The sequence below is a fragment of the Felis catus genome, chromosome B2, assembly GCF_018350175.1.
Source record: "Felis catus isolate Fca126 chromosome B2, F.catus_Fca126_mat1.0, whole genome shotgun sequence".
Lineage (NCBI taxonomy): Eukaryota > Metazoa > Chordata > Mammalia > Carnivora > Felidae > Felis > Felis catus.
In genome coordinates this window covers 90,066,336-90,080,588 of record NC_058372.1, presented here as the reverse complement: position 1 = coordinate 90,080,588, position 14,253 = coordinate 90,066,336, and the positions used below count along the sequence as shown (strand labels likewise).

Sequence of the window (14,253 nt, the reverse complement as noted above, 5' to 3'; positions counted from 1 at the left end):
ATCAGACTTTGGAAAATTTGTGTCCATGCTTTTGGGAACTCGTGCTTAAGTTTTGGAAGATGTGTGTTCTGTAGGTATACCTGGACAGCATGAATATTTCCATCATCTCAGTGTGTTCAAATCTATCAGCACGTTGCTTATCTCAATACCTCAGAGTAAATAATATATTAGTTCCTTTGTATGGAAATTCTTCATTGAAGCAAGAATTGGAAAGGACCAAATCCTGTGTTCACTAGAAAGAGAGAGAAGTCTGTAAAGATAAAAGGCAGGTCAGGTGGAGAGGAGTAAAAAGGAAAGTGGAGTGTTTCAGGGCATGTGAATGGATGGAAGCTGGGATGGAATCAGAGGGTTTGTGGGGAGCAGATGCTTTCTGTAAGGAGACTCTGGAGAATGGCAGAGATGGGAGAGGGGATTTTTAGGATCTTTTATTGCACAACATTGTCACTTTCCCCCTCCCCACCTGTCCCATGTATTTTCTGAAGATCCTAAATGAAAATTATGCTTAAAAAAATCTGAGTACCTAGGTGGCTCAGTCGCTTGAGCATCCAACTTTGGCTCTGGTCATGATCTTATGGTTCATGAGTTTGAGCCCCACATTGGGCTCTCTGCTTAGAGACTACTTAGGATAGTAGTCCCCTCTGTCCCCTCTCTCTTTGTCCCTCCCCCACTTGTTCTCTCTCTCTCTCTCTCTCTCTCTCTTGCTCGCTCTCTCTCTCTCTCTCTCTCTCATACACACACACACACACACACACACACACACACACACACACACACAAATGAATAAACATTAAAAAAAATCCAACACACCAGAGGATGGGCTCCAGGGCCATCCATATTATTTGGATTGTCCCTTCAAAATTATTACTCTTTGAATAAAAAACATTTATTACATTTATTGATCACTTACTGTATTCCAAGAACTTTGATCCTTTCACATTATCTTGTAGAACTTAAACAACAACACAGCAAAAGAGGATATTATCTCCATTTTGTAAAGGGGAGATTGAGGCCCAGAAAGAAAACCTGCCTATACCAGGTGTTCTCAAACTTCAGCACATCAGAATCACCTGGAGAACTTGTTAAAGCTCAGATGGCTGGGCCCTAACTCCAGAAGTTTCTGATTGAGTAGGTCTGGGGTGGAGTCTGAGAGTTTGCATTTCTAACATGTTCACGGGGAATATTGGACCACCTATGCTTTAAGAATCAATGACTTAAGGTCACTTCTCTGTTAAGCACAGCAGCCAGGATTTGAGCTAGGTTTGTTTAACCACAGAGCCCACTTCCCATTGATCTCCACGGCCTCTACAGACTAATGCCTCTCAGCCTCAACTGGACGTCAGAATCACTGGAAGACTTGGGGACGCCCAGGCCACACCTCGATAGTTCTTAAAACTTCCTAGGTGTTTCCAGTGGGCAGCTAAGTTTGACACTCTTCCTTGTTTAGAAGGTAAGAACATTTGGAATAGAGCTTAAATGTTCCTTGGGTTCTAGAGCCTCTGTGTGTGTGTGTGTGTGTGTGTGTGTGTGTACATATACGTGCACGTAAAAAGGGAACTAGTTGAATGAGTCCATTCTAGCCCAAAGCCTAAAGCAGTTATTTCCTTATTTGGATCTTCTCCAGACACGAAATAAGCTGTACTTTGGAGTCAGATCACCTGGGGTTAAGCCTTCTTTAGGCTGCTGTGTAGCTATGTAACCCAAAGCAAGTTCCTTTATTAGTGCTGTTATGTTTTTTATGTGCCATGACTGAGATATGGTCCATAAGATCCAAGCATAGTAGAACCCCCTTCCCTCACTGTGTTCCCTGAGCAAGAGAGTGGTTTGGCAGCTGTATACCTGCAGCCAGCATTTCCCAAAGTGTGGGTGTCTTTCTGCTGGTGGCACAAGAGATGATGTTTGTGCCTCAGTATCGCATTACATAAAACTGAATTATAGTAAGAGAAACTTCTTCCCTTCTCAATTTTTTTTTCAGTTAAGTTATATTAAAGGGAAAGTTTCAATCTGGTATTGGCAAGACTTTATGGTGACTCTAACCTTGCTAATGATCCTTTTTAATAAAACAAAGCTTGGGCATTCTGCTCAGAGCCTTCACAGATTATGGCATCTGGCTAAAACTTACTGACATTAATCATTTTTAATTGTATTTAGTTTTATGATACATTCTGTTTATAGTACTGGTTTTTCCTTTTTATAATGCCACACAGAGGTTTCTTTAAATACATATTTTCTTTGAAAATACATAGTTTTCTTTAAAATATGTGTATTTAACTTAAAAAAAGTGAGTTGCATACTATTATGAAAAACAATAACATGTGTGGTATGTGGTTTTCTGAGTTTTGGAAAAAGCATCTTGAGCCACGGTGTGGAATATATCAGATGGATTGTTTTCTACTGGTTGTGCATACTTCCGGAAGACCAAGCCCAGAGCAGCGCTGGTGGAAAATTTACCTGGTTATACTTTCACCTCTTGTTTTCCATCCAGGCACTCATACTGCCCTCTGGCTTCTCCATCCCCACTGTGATGGTGGTGATGAGGGTATCTGTGGCACCTGTCCTAAACCTGGTCCGCATCACACCTTTTGTATTCCAGGCTTGTGGGCCATTAAGAGAACGGAAGGGGCATGGGTTAATGTAAGACTGGAACCATCCTCATCTCTAGGAGACTCATTTTGCAATCCAGTTTGAGGTTTAGTCTCAAATGTAGATTTTCAAAGGAAGAATTATGTGGGAAGGGGCCTACAGGCCTCCTGGACAGAGAAGAGCCATTTCAGAATCCCTGTGCCAGACCCAGGAACAGACCCTGCCGTTGGTGGAATTGGGTCTGGCAGACCGAATAATGGTCCCCCAAAGATGTCTATGTCGTAGTCCCTGGAACATTTATTTTCCTGATGTTATCAAATGAAGGATCTTGAAATGAGAAGGTTGTCCTGGATTAGCTGAGCAGGCCCAGTATAAACACAAGGGTCCTTCTCAGAGGGAGGCAGGAAGATGAAAGACAAGGCAACGTAAAGACTGAAACAGAAGTTGCAGTGGTGCACGTTGAAGCTGGGGAGGGGCCACAAGCCAAGAAATACAGGAAGCTTGTAATAAAGGCAAAGGAGTGGATGCTCCCCTGAAGCCTCTAGAAGGAGCACAGCTTTGTCAAGGCATTTTAGGCTTCGATCTCCAGAATTATGCATTAATAAATTTCTGTTGTCTTGAGCCACCAAGTTGGTAATTTGTCATGGCAGCAACAGGAAATTATTGGGCTTGAGGGAAGGCCCTGTGATGGATGGTGTCTCACCTCCAGTGGGAGCCCCTGTTGACAGGTTAGGCAGAGCAGGCAGTGTCTGGACCCTGTATCAAATCTGCCTGGTGCTGCTACTCCATGACGCATGATTCACCATGCTGGTGTTTGGTGGATCCGAGATCTGGCCAGGCCAAAGAAAAGAGGAGGGCCCATAGCTTGAGGGAGGGAGGTTAGGTCTGGGTGCAATCAGAAGCTACATCTGAAGCGGACAGTTTTGATTGCCAATCTGACTTCTGTTTTCCCTTTCCCCGACCTAAGCAGAAACTTAATTTTGTTCTGATTTCCTCTCCCCAACTGAGTGATGTTCTCCTGGGGAAGCTGGCTCCCTCGGCAAGTTCCAGTGAGAATTGATTACTAAATGATGCCCATTTTCTGGTGACTGTTACTGGCCCAGAAATGGACACATGACCCTAGAAGCCCAATAGGACTGAAGCAAAGGTGTTGCGAATATGAAGACATAGCTTTTACTGTCATTGTCACAGTCATCTTTTGACACAAAGGAGAGCCAATTTTAGGAGAAGCTATTGTTAAGGACAGAATAGCAGATGGATACAAAGAAGCTGAGACCTTGAGAGCATAACAGACAAAATAGCTGATCCTATGTGATGTACATTATTATTTAAAGCCAGTGTGAATTAGTGTTACTTATAGCCAGAATAATTCTATTGAAGCATTTTCTCATATCTGAGTCCTTGTCTCACACCTTTCTTGGTTGTCGGGGGGGGGGGGTGTGGTTTTTACTAAAAGAAACTAACTTCTATCTGCTGATCACACTTAGCAGCTAAAAACTTGTCACTTTTCCTATCTATTTTGTTCTATCAAATTAAGCTTGTGATCTAAGTGGTAGGAAATAAGTCTTCTTCTTCAAAACACCCAGTAAATGTTAATATGAGTAAAAACAAAAGCCACATGGATTATGAAATATCTTTATTTTTCCCAAACGAGAGTGTAAGCTCTTAGAAGTGTCTTGCCCATGTCTGGCACTCAAATTTGTTTGATTTTAATAGGCACTTTCTGAAAACATTACTTCATCCCAGGGATGGTAAATAGGATTCATATTGTGTGCCATCTCCTACAGATTGTTGTGGATTTCTGAAGATCTGTGCTGAGAAGAATTCCGAAGCCACGGCTGGGCACAGTGTGAGCAGTCACTGTGGCTGCTAGTCACAGACACGGAGACTGGAGAAATTACTGCTAGTGTTAATCACCCTCATCTTAACCCAAGAACGTATCTCTTGAGTGGAGAGCCTTGTTATGTTTATATATGAAGGTGAGTGGTTTCTTTGCTTATGGGTAAATCAGCTCTGCAAGGAAATATTTCTTGTTATTTCTTTCGTGTGTGTCTCTGTGTGTGTTGCCACTGTTGATTTGTTGTTTTTCAGACAATACTTTCGGGAAATATAGTGGACACATATAGGGTTAGTTTTACTCTCTGTAGGAATCATCTCTTTATGAAATACTGTAGATACTACAGAATTCTGCAGTAGGCAGAATTCTAAGATGGCCCTCAAGATGCTTACCTGAGTGCACATGTGTACATGAGTGTGGGCAGGACCTGTGAATATGATGAGATATCACTCTGGTGATTATGTTACATTTCCTCAAGGGTGAAGGGACTCTAGATGTAACTAAGGACCCAAATAAGTTGACTGAGTTAATCCAAAGGGAGATTATCTGAGTGGGCCCAATTTATTAAAAAAACATACTGGGCCCTTCCTACAGAGAAAAATTCTCCTGTTGGCCTTGAAGAAGTAAGTAAACTACTGTGTTGTGAGAGGGCCGTGTGGCAAGGAACCGAGGCAGCCCCTAGGGGCCTCATGAGTGGCCCCAAATGAAGCCGGTAAGGACATAAGGATCTTGATCCGACAACTTCAAGGAAATGGATTCTGCCAACAGTCACATGAGCTTGGAAGAGGATCCCAAGCTCCAGAAAAGAACACAGATACTTAGTGTGTCCTATGAATATTTAATTGAAAGACAGTTTGGAACATATGGGAGATATGAGGGTTACTTGTGGTCAACCCCAAACTTAGTTCATCAACAAGACTTAATGAGGGACATGGGAGTTATGTTGAACCATGACAGATGGTCATAATAAGTGTGTTTTGTTTTAAATCGGTACATTTATGATAATTTATTATGCAGCAGAAGAAAACTAACACAATTACCATTAAATCATAAACGATAGAGGGAGAATGAAAGAAAAACTGGTGACAAATCAGCAAGTATGGACATCAGACTACGAAGAGAAAAGGCTGTCTTACGTTCTCACTCATGGATAACTGTACACAAACCGTACCCTAAAGACCATTGGACACATTGATTTGTCCCCTTGCTAGCTGTCTGAGCAGCACAGTGTCCACAGAGTAGCTTGTGATGCTTTTAAGACACTTAGAGGGGTGCCTGGGTGGTTCAGTCACTTAAGCATCCTATTTCAGCTCAAATCATGATCTCACAGCTCTGAGTTTGAGCACCGGGTCAGGCTCTGTGTTGACAGTTTGGAACCTGGAGCCTGCTTCAGATTCTGTGTCTCCCTCTCTCACTGCCCCTCCCCAGCTCTCTCTCTCTCTCTCTCTCTCAAATATAAATAAATATTAAATTAAAAAAAAAGACATGTAGAAGGCACTCCTGAGTCCTCTAACATTTGTTTATTACTTTTTCTAAGAACATGGTAACATAAACATAAATAAGTGAACAGCCTCCCCTGGTATCATTACTTCTGCAAATATGACTGTTTATTTTCCCACATTTCTGTTCCATTCTTGTCTACCTATAAACAAAATATTTTTGATATGTGATGTGGAGACACAGTTTTATATTCTTTAACATGATATACACATTTTCGTGTTGCTACATGACCTTCAAAGTCTTATTGTACTGATGTGCTAAAATTTCTGGAATCATTTTCTCATTGTTAGGAATTCAGACGATTGCTTTTTAAAATTTTACTGCTGCTCCTCTAAATAATACGGATTTCTCCTACCAAAGTCAACATTTTCTTATATATGGATTTTTTCCCCTAATGATTACATAATATTTTCAGGATGTTTTTGGCTTAAGGGTACAAAGACTTCTTTGGACCTAATTGTTTCCCCCAAATTTCGCCAATGTTCACAACCCAACAATTGATTGGGGTGATTTCCTGTTTTTATGTTCATTTCAGGGTCTTCTTGCTACTTTAGAAATTCTCTTTTTAAATATTGGCCATTTTTAAAAGAATAATCTTCACTAAGGTATAATTATATCTAATAAAATGCACCTAGGTACAATTCAATAGATCTTGGCAATTTTATATATCCATGTAATCACTACCAGAATCAAGCTATAAAGCATCTCCACTGCTCTTCAAAAATTTTTTGTGCCCCTAAGCAGTCTACCTCCCATCCCTGGACCCATGCAACCACTGCTCTGTCTTCAGCAATTTAGTTTCGCTAGTTTTACTAGAATTTCATATAAATGGAATCATCAGTCTGAACTTTTTTGTGTATGCCCTATTTTGTTCAGCATAATATTTTTGAGATTTACACATGTTGTTTAATTTGTTTTTGGTTTTGGTTTTGTTTTTCTGAGTAGGATTCCATTGTATGGATATACTACAATTTGTTTATTAATTGGCATCCATTTTTGAACATGTGGGTTGATTTTAATTTTTTGGTATTATGAATGAAGCTGATCTAAGCATTTGCGTGCAGTCTTTATATGGACATATGTTTTCATTTATCCAGAAGTAGGATTGTTGGGTGACAGGAAAAGCAAAAATTTAACTTGTTAGAAAATTGCCAAACTGTTTTCCAGTAGTTGGTTTTATCAATTTACATTCTCATTAGCCATAGATGGAAGCTCCAATTGCCCCATATTTTTGCCAACACTTGGTATAATCAGTCTTTTTCATTTTTTTAAAGTTTATTTATTTATTTTGAAAGAGAGAGAGAGAGGAGAGAACATAAGCAGGGGAGGGGCAGAGAGAGGGAGAGAGAGAATCCAAGCAGTCTCCGCATTGTTAGCATAGAGCCTGACTTGGGGCTCAAACTCATGAACCATGAGACCATGACCTGAGCTGAGATCAAGAGTCAGACGCTTAACTGACTGAGCCACCCAGGTTCCCCCAGTCTTTTTAATTTTAACTATTCTAGTAGATGTGAACTGGTATGTCATGGTGGTTGGTCATTTAATTTTAATATGATTGTTTTATACAGTTTTTGGGTAAAAACCAGGCGATAAAATTTAATTTCTAATATTAGATCAAAAATAAGGGTAAATGGAATAAAGTAAATAATAGAAACTTAATTTCTAGTTTTGTAATGAAAATAAGGGGAAATTAAAGAAGCTAAAAAGAAATCATACTTTGCACTGGAATTGAAAATACATTAAATAGACTCTATCATGTAAGATGATTTCACAAAGTATGAATATTTTGAGTTGTTTGAAATGAACAGGCCCCCAGACATCATCAGATGCGGCCTTGGAGGCAGCGTTAGCATCGCGAGCAGCTTGGAAAATTTTGAGACCAGCAGGGTGCCTGCAGGTAGCCTGTAGAAGCAGGCAAACATACCTGAGGCAGTGCACCAAGGCTGAATGACTGCTTTTCTCATCGTGCTGATAGAGGTTGCATTATTAAATACAGAATGCCGCTTCCCGGGTTGACTCTCTCTTTCGCTTCCTAAACCCAGGGACAAAGGGGATGGAATTGAATATTTACCATTGTCGGACAATGATCTCCCCTTCAATTTCTGCTCAGCTCTGGTGTGCTGGGATAACATTTGGATTAGGTATGTGGTAGTAGAAAGGACAACGCCAGTCTATTGGCTAATCTGAACAGGGGTTAAGGAAAAGACAAGAAGACGATACTCCTGAATCAGTCATAATCATGCCCCAAACTTTCACTCTCCAATGTGCTTCATAGATGGTCAGGGACTTATTTCTGAGTCTAAAATCTTTGTGCAGCCAGTCCCTTATACCCTGAAAATTAAACTTACTGCTTTATTCAGAACTTGGTAAAATATGTAGACATAAGGGGAACATAATTTCAATCAGGTGATCTTTAAAAGACAAGCACAAGATGATAAAAACAATGATGTTACACTTAGAAATTCTCACAAAACGCCCCGCTCACTCCATTCTCTGAAACATCACTGATGCTTGTGTGTACTGACATGTTTGGTCCTAATGGGATACCAGAAAGCTCACAACCTGAGAGAGATTGCCAGAGAATAGTGATTTTGAGCAGCTTATCATCTGTGATAGGGGACAAAGGTCAACCAGTGACAGTCAATGTGGATGAAATTGCTGTTTGGAATTATTTGAAGCCACATCATCATCCCTACCCAATAATGTATTTTTTCATTAACATTTATTTATATCTTTGCCAAAAAGGAATTTGAAGGGGCAAATTATAGGTCTGGGTCTCTGTGAGAGTTATCATCGAAGCACACAGATTTAACCCCGATTCATCCTCCTTCGTACTGGGACCAGATTTTCAGAATTCAATCAAATGAATAATGCCTTGTACTATTCTCACTTTTTTGAGATATGTTATTTTCCAAGTCATATAAAGACAAGACCATTTTGTTTTTTTCCCAACGTATTGTCTTAAATTTCAATGCTGTGATACCATAAACTAATTAATATCCTTTAAAAATACATAAGTGTGAAGTAATTATGAGATTATTCTTGCCACCAAATGTATAACTTGAAACTTATGCCTCCAAGCAATGAGTACTTCAGAGAAGACTCCTGAGAGAATTAGACCCAGAATTCTCTTATGGAGCTTTGCTACATTTCAAACACTGTAAATGAAAAGGAATAGCAAACTGAAAATGGAGATCATATGTATGGTGTAGCTTTTCTGCAGAAATTCTTTAAAATAGAAAAAAAAATTGGCAATAAAGTGCTATTCCTTCAAGCTCAGAAATGGTGCCATGATGCATCAATAGGGATCTGGGTTAAATCCAACATGGTCCATCCTTAGTAAAGAATACTATTTGGCTGTTGAAAAGAAAGAGGTAGACTTACACATATTGACTTGGCAAGATCTCTAAGACATATTTTTAAGTAAAAAATGCATGGATCAATAAAATAATCCCATTTGTACAAAAAAGACATGGAGTATAATTGTGATATGAACACATGTATGTAAATGCATGGCATGCATATCAAACTATTGACAGAAGTCACTTCTGGAAGGGGAATAAGCGAGTACGTGTGAACATGTGCATGTGTGTATGGATGTGTATGTGTGTTTGGCAGGTGGCATGAAAGGCAGTGAAACAGAAATTCACATGTTTTGCACTGTATGATTCTTTTTGTTTGACTATTTTGCAAGACTATTTTTAGGTATATGACAACTAACCCCAAACAAGAAAAGAAATGGTTTAATTAGATATATCTTCAACAAACTCAGGGTTAAGATGTGATACTGGAATATACCCAAATCTTTAACATTTTCATTAATAACAGAATGGAAGACCGTTCTGGAACCAGTTCTTCAGTGCCAAAACAATTCATTGAAGAAGGAAATAAATACACACACAATCCAATGGTAAGTGGTAAACTCTAGGTGCCTTGCTCTCTGCCCTATCCCTCATGCCTAGCCCAGGACCTGACCTAAAACAGGGATTCGATAAATATTAATTGAGCGAATGTTTTCATTTTGTTGGAAACATATACTTTTTATGACTTTAAATGCAAATATGAAACAAATGATATTATTTAGCATATTAGAGACACAGTATGGATTTTACTACCTGGATTAATTCAGTTTCCCCAGCAAAGATAATCACATCAAGAATACTAGCTGCAAGTGCTTTGTGAAACTGAAGACTGCCAGAAACCAACATGGTATCCAGCTCCATACCAAATGGAAATTCTCTGGTATGACGGTAGGGTCCAACCTTCATTAGATGTCACATCTGGCTTCTTGAGCCATTCCTTCAGCATCATCCACCAGCCGTACTTAACATGAAACGCAAAGCAGGATCACCCACAACGTGCTCCTGGAACTCAGCCAGGCTGCCTACCCTGTGGCAAAGCTGTCTGCAACACAAGATATTTGGGGAGGACATGTGTGGAGAATGGATGGCAATGCAGGCCGTGCACTGAGCTGAAACGAGATCACCACAAGCAGGGTGGGCAGAAGTAACACTGCGATTTAATAGCAAATGATAGTCTATGGAGGTGGACTTCTGGGAAATCAGATGCAATGAAAAAATTCCTTTCGGTCCAAGAGTCTTGTTGTGGGGAAGGGGAAGAGAGGAAAGAAGGAAAGAAAATTTTTGAGGGAAGTTTTAACGTTGATTGAAGGGATATTAGTGAATGGGTGGGATATAAAATAACCTGCCCACCAATGGCTGTCTTTGATGCAGTCATTGCCAACAGTTCTATTAGTTTTAGGCACAAAGAGATTTTATGCAGTTAGTAGAGAATAGGTCTATAGATGTTACATTTATATGGAAAAGGTGTTTTCACATAGTCATAGGGTTTACCTAGGTTTGAGATTTGCAAACATGTCACATTTTAAAACTTCAGAAAATGATTCTATGTTCATAATTTCCAATGTAAAATGAAAACACAGACCATCTGGAAATTATCAAAATGCTATGTAAAGGCAATGATGCCATTTACTGTATAGAATCAATTTAGCACACCAATAAAAACACACACACGTATAAACCTCAAAAAACCAGGCTATTTTTTTCTGTAGAACTTTTCATTTAAATTCTGTTGCCATTGTTGTGCAGTAAATTTTGTTGTCACACAGCCATAGCTAAAGTGCTTTTTATTTGATGTAATCCTACTGCATCATTAAAATATCAGTATTTTTTATGTTTTGCAAATATTTGTGGACACCATTAAGCAGCACGGAGCATACTGCAGTAACAAATGTCCATTTTATGGCCACTGTCAGACTATATATTGTATAATGCCCCAATATTATCAGCAATCTAAACCTAAATTATCACAACCCCAAGTCCATGAAACCCAAGACACATATATAATCTCCCTTAGTCCATGTATTGAAATGTTAGAATTAAAAGGTTGGGCTATCAATTCAGGCAGAAAATGTCGTTTTCCAGAGGAATTTTTCACTCAGGACAAAAAAGGAGAAAAGGCAAAGGAATAATGCTAAGGGCTGATTTTAGACAACTCTAAACCTGAAAGAAGATTTTTATGTTTCCAAAGAAGAAACACAGGTGAGAAGGGGATGTAATTGTACAAGAGGGAAAGTCATTCATTTTTGGTCACAGAGCTTTATTGCTATTACTTTAATTAACAAAGACATCATTGTATCAGAAACAATATTGGCTTATGGTGTTAGAGATTTCTCTATCAATTCTACTTGAAAGAAGCCAAGGAGATTGATGTCTTGAAACTGATGACAAATTGCCTGCAACATATGGTTCATTGCAAAGACTGAGCAAATAGTCTCTAAGTTGCTCTGGAATGTGACCAGCCAAGGTGTGAGCAGGGACTCTGTATGAGAATGCATCAGAATTAGAAATATTTTGCCAGGTAACTAGGCAGAATTCGTGTGGGACTTGTTGTAAACAGCCGGTGATTCAATTTGCCCTGTGACAGAGCCCCTTAACTAACTGCTAAATATTTCCTTTCTTCTGCTGAATGTATCACTTCTGTAAATTATAAAAGACAAATCGCCTCCCACCGCCCATACATCCCCAGTCTTCTTTTTTGTGCAGCTTTGAAGGTGATGAAAGAATCTATCTCATTGACTACAAATGACAATATTAATCATCAGTGGTTGTCAGGACTCATCATGATGAATGTGTCTAGAGGAGTCAAGTTGGTAAAATAATTTGGCTTATTACTGTAGTTTTCTTCTCCATTGTGGCCCTTGCTGGCAGCAGTTGGAGGGATGAGAAGGAGGTGTTGGATCTGGCTACCAAAGAGACAAGGGATGGGGCGGGGGAGAAAAAGTTCGCACTTTTAAAAGCAAGTGTTCTGACTTTCAAATGCGCTTGTATCCCAACAGCAAGGGCATTTTTGATGGAAGGCAAGCCGTTACTAATTATGAAAGAGATTTCAAAATCTTCTGAACTATGCAGACTAAATGCATGGAATCTGCTTCCCAAACATACTCTGCAGTGCAGTGTTTTTTTATTTAATTGTCTGTTGATTATAAATTTCAGAGGCTCTCTCCACCCATTGGATGATCAATTTGAATTATAGCTTCCTCCCCACATGTTTTCTAATATGAGTGTCAATTCAGAAGTTTGATTTTTCACTCCGTCATGAATCATGGTACTGATATTGACAAGATTTGCTAGTGTTAGGAGATACCTTGATCAATAATTCTGAAATAACAAAAAATTACAGATTTACTTGGAGGGTATTTTTTCTCATATGAGATAAATTGTAGAAGAATGAAAATGGGAATCATATGATTCATTAAAATGAAACTTAATTAAAAATGAAGTTTCACAGGCGCCTGCTGGCTCAGTCGGTTGAGTGTCCAACTCTTGATTTTCGGTCAGGTCATGATCTCATATTTCATGAGTTTGAGCCCCCACATTGGGATCTGTGCTGACAATGTGGAGCCTGCTTGGGATTCTCTCTCTTCCTCTCTCTCTGCCCCTCCCCTGCTTGTGCTCTTTCTCCCTCTCTCACAATTAATAAATAAACTTAAAAAAATGAAGTTTTTAGGGATAGATAAAAAATTCTGCTTCAGATCAGAATATGTTGAAAGGAAAGAATTGTTTCTTATTCATGTAAATAAACAGAATTGGGATTTTTTTAAGAACTTAAAAATAAGGGACAGGACCATGAATTATTTTAATTAAAAATATTAAAAATATGTTCAAATGTAGTCGGCAGCTGATAAAGTTTCAGTTTGATGAGATTTCAAAACAAATTACAAAATTGAGGGTTTTTTTTTCCTAATTTCAGTTGCTTTTTAAAAAACCTAAACAGAAGTTTTTAGAAAGAGGGTCTTACTTATTTTCACATATGTATGATCTAAAATCGATGTGAATTTTAGAATATCAATTTTTAAAATATTTGCATTTCTTACTTCATTTCTGTACCTTTCTATGTTCAATCGATGCAATAGAAGTTAGATTTTTGAAGTTAGGTTTTTCAAATTGCTTTAAAGTATTAGTTTATACAAGAAATTTAAAATCCGACAATTAGTGTAGATTTTCCTTATGACTTGTTTCTCTTTTAAGGTTTTTATTTTTAAAAAATATGAGTATTTGAAGTTTTTGTTGTTGTTCCATTTTCCTTTGAGCCTGTGTAGAATTATGTGGATAATTCTCCCTGTCACTTTTAGTGGAGATTTGGATGTGCTGCATGTTATGAGTCAGGAGGATTAATGACAGGGACTTGTGACAGCGTGAAACAAACCACATACAATTGATGAATTTATTTCAGAATCATGCTTCTTACAAAATGTAGTGAAGTAATCATAATGTTTACATTTTTCTACAGCAATATTCTCTAATGCTTAGAGTGGAATAGTTGCTGCATTTGTGTTTTGAAATAGAAGAACATCACAAATATGCTTGTACCATGGTAGGTGAGTATTCATAAATGTGAGTACACATATAAACATGCATTTCTGGATGGATATACTAGAAAGTTTTAAATGATTTTAGATAAAGTCCAGGGTAGCTGGGGTGAGGGAAGAGGGAGATGTTTGCTTTTTATTTTGTTTCCCTTCTGAATAGCTGGAATTTTTTAACCATGTGCACTCTATCCTTATTTTTTTTTTTAAATCAATGATTAAAATACATATCCTAGGTGAAATTGTGTACCGTTTCTCTTTTTTTTCCCATTTTCCTGTATTAAAGTTTTTTGGCTAGTAATTTTTTTCCCAAATACAGAAGATTTAAGTATATTTTTTAAAAACTTGAAATTTGGCCACCTTGTTACTTGGCTTTTAGGAAACAGACAAAGAGCAGTGACACATGGTTAAAAATATCTTTTAGGGGCGCCTGGGTGGCGCAGTCGGT

General features: G+C 38.5%; 1 long non-coding RNA gene across 1 annotated transcript; it reads left to right on the top strand.

Moving 5' to 3' along the window:
- The first annotated feature begins 992 nt into the window (after window positions 1-992).
- On the top strand, window positions 993-13,866 carry LOC123385707. The gene is made up of 4 exons (XR_006598670.1): window positions 993-1,447; window positions 4,368-4,559; window positions 9,746-9,827; window positions 13,730-13,866. It is a non-coding gene; the product is annotated as an uncharacterized LOC123385707 (long non-coding RNA).
- Window positions 13,867-14,253: the final 387 nt, after the last annotated feature.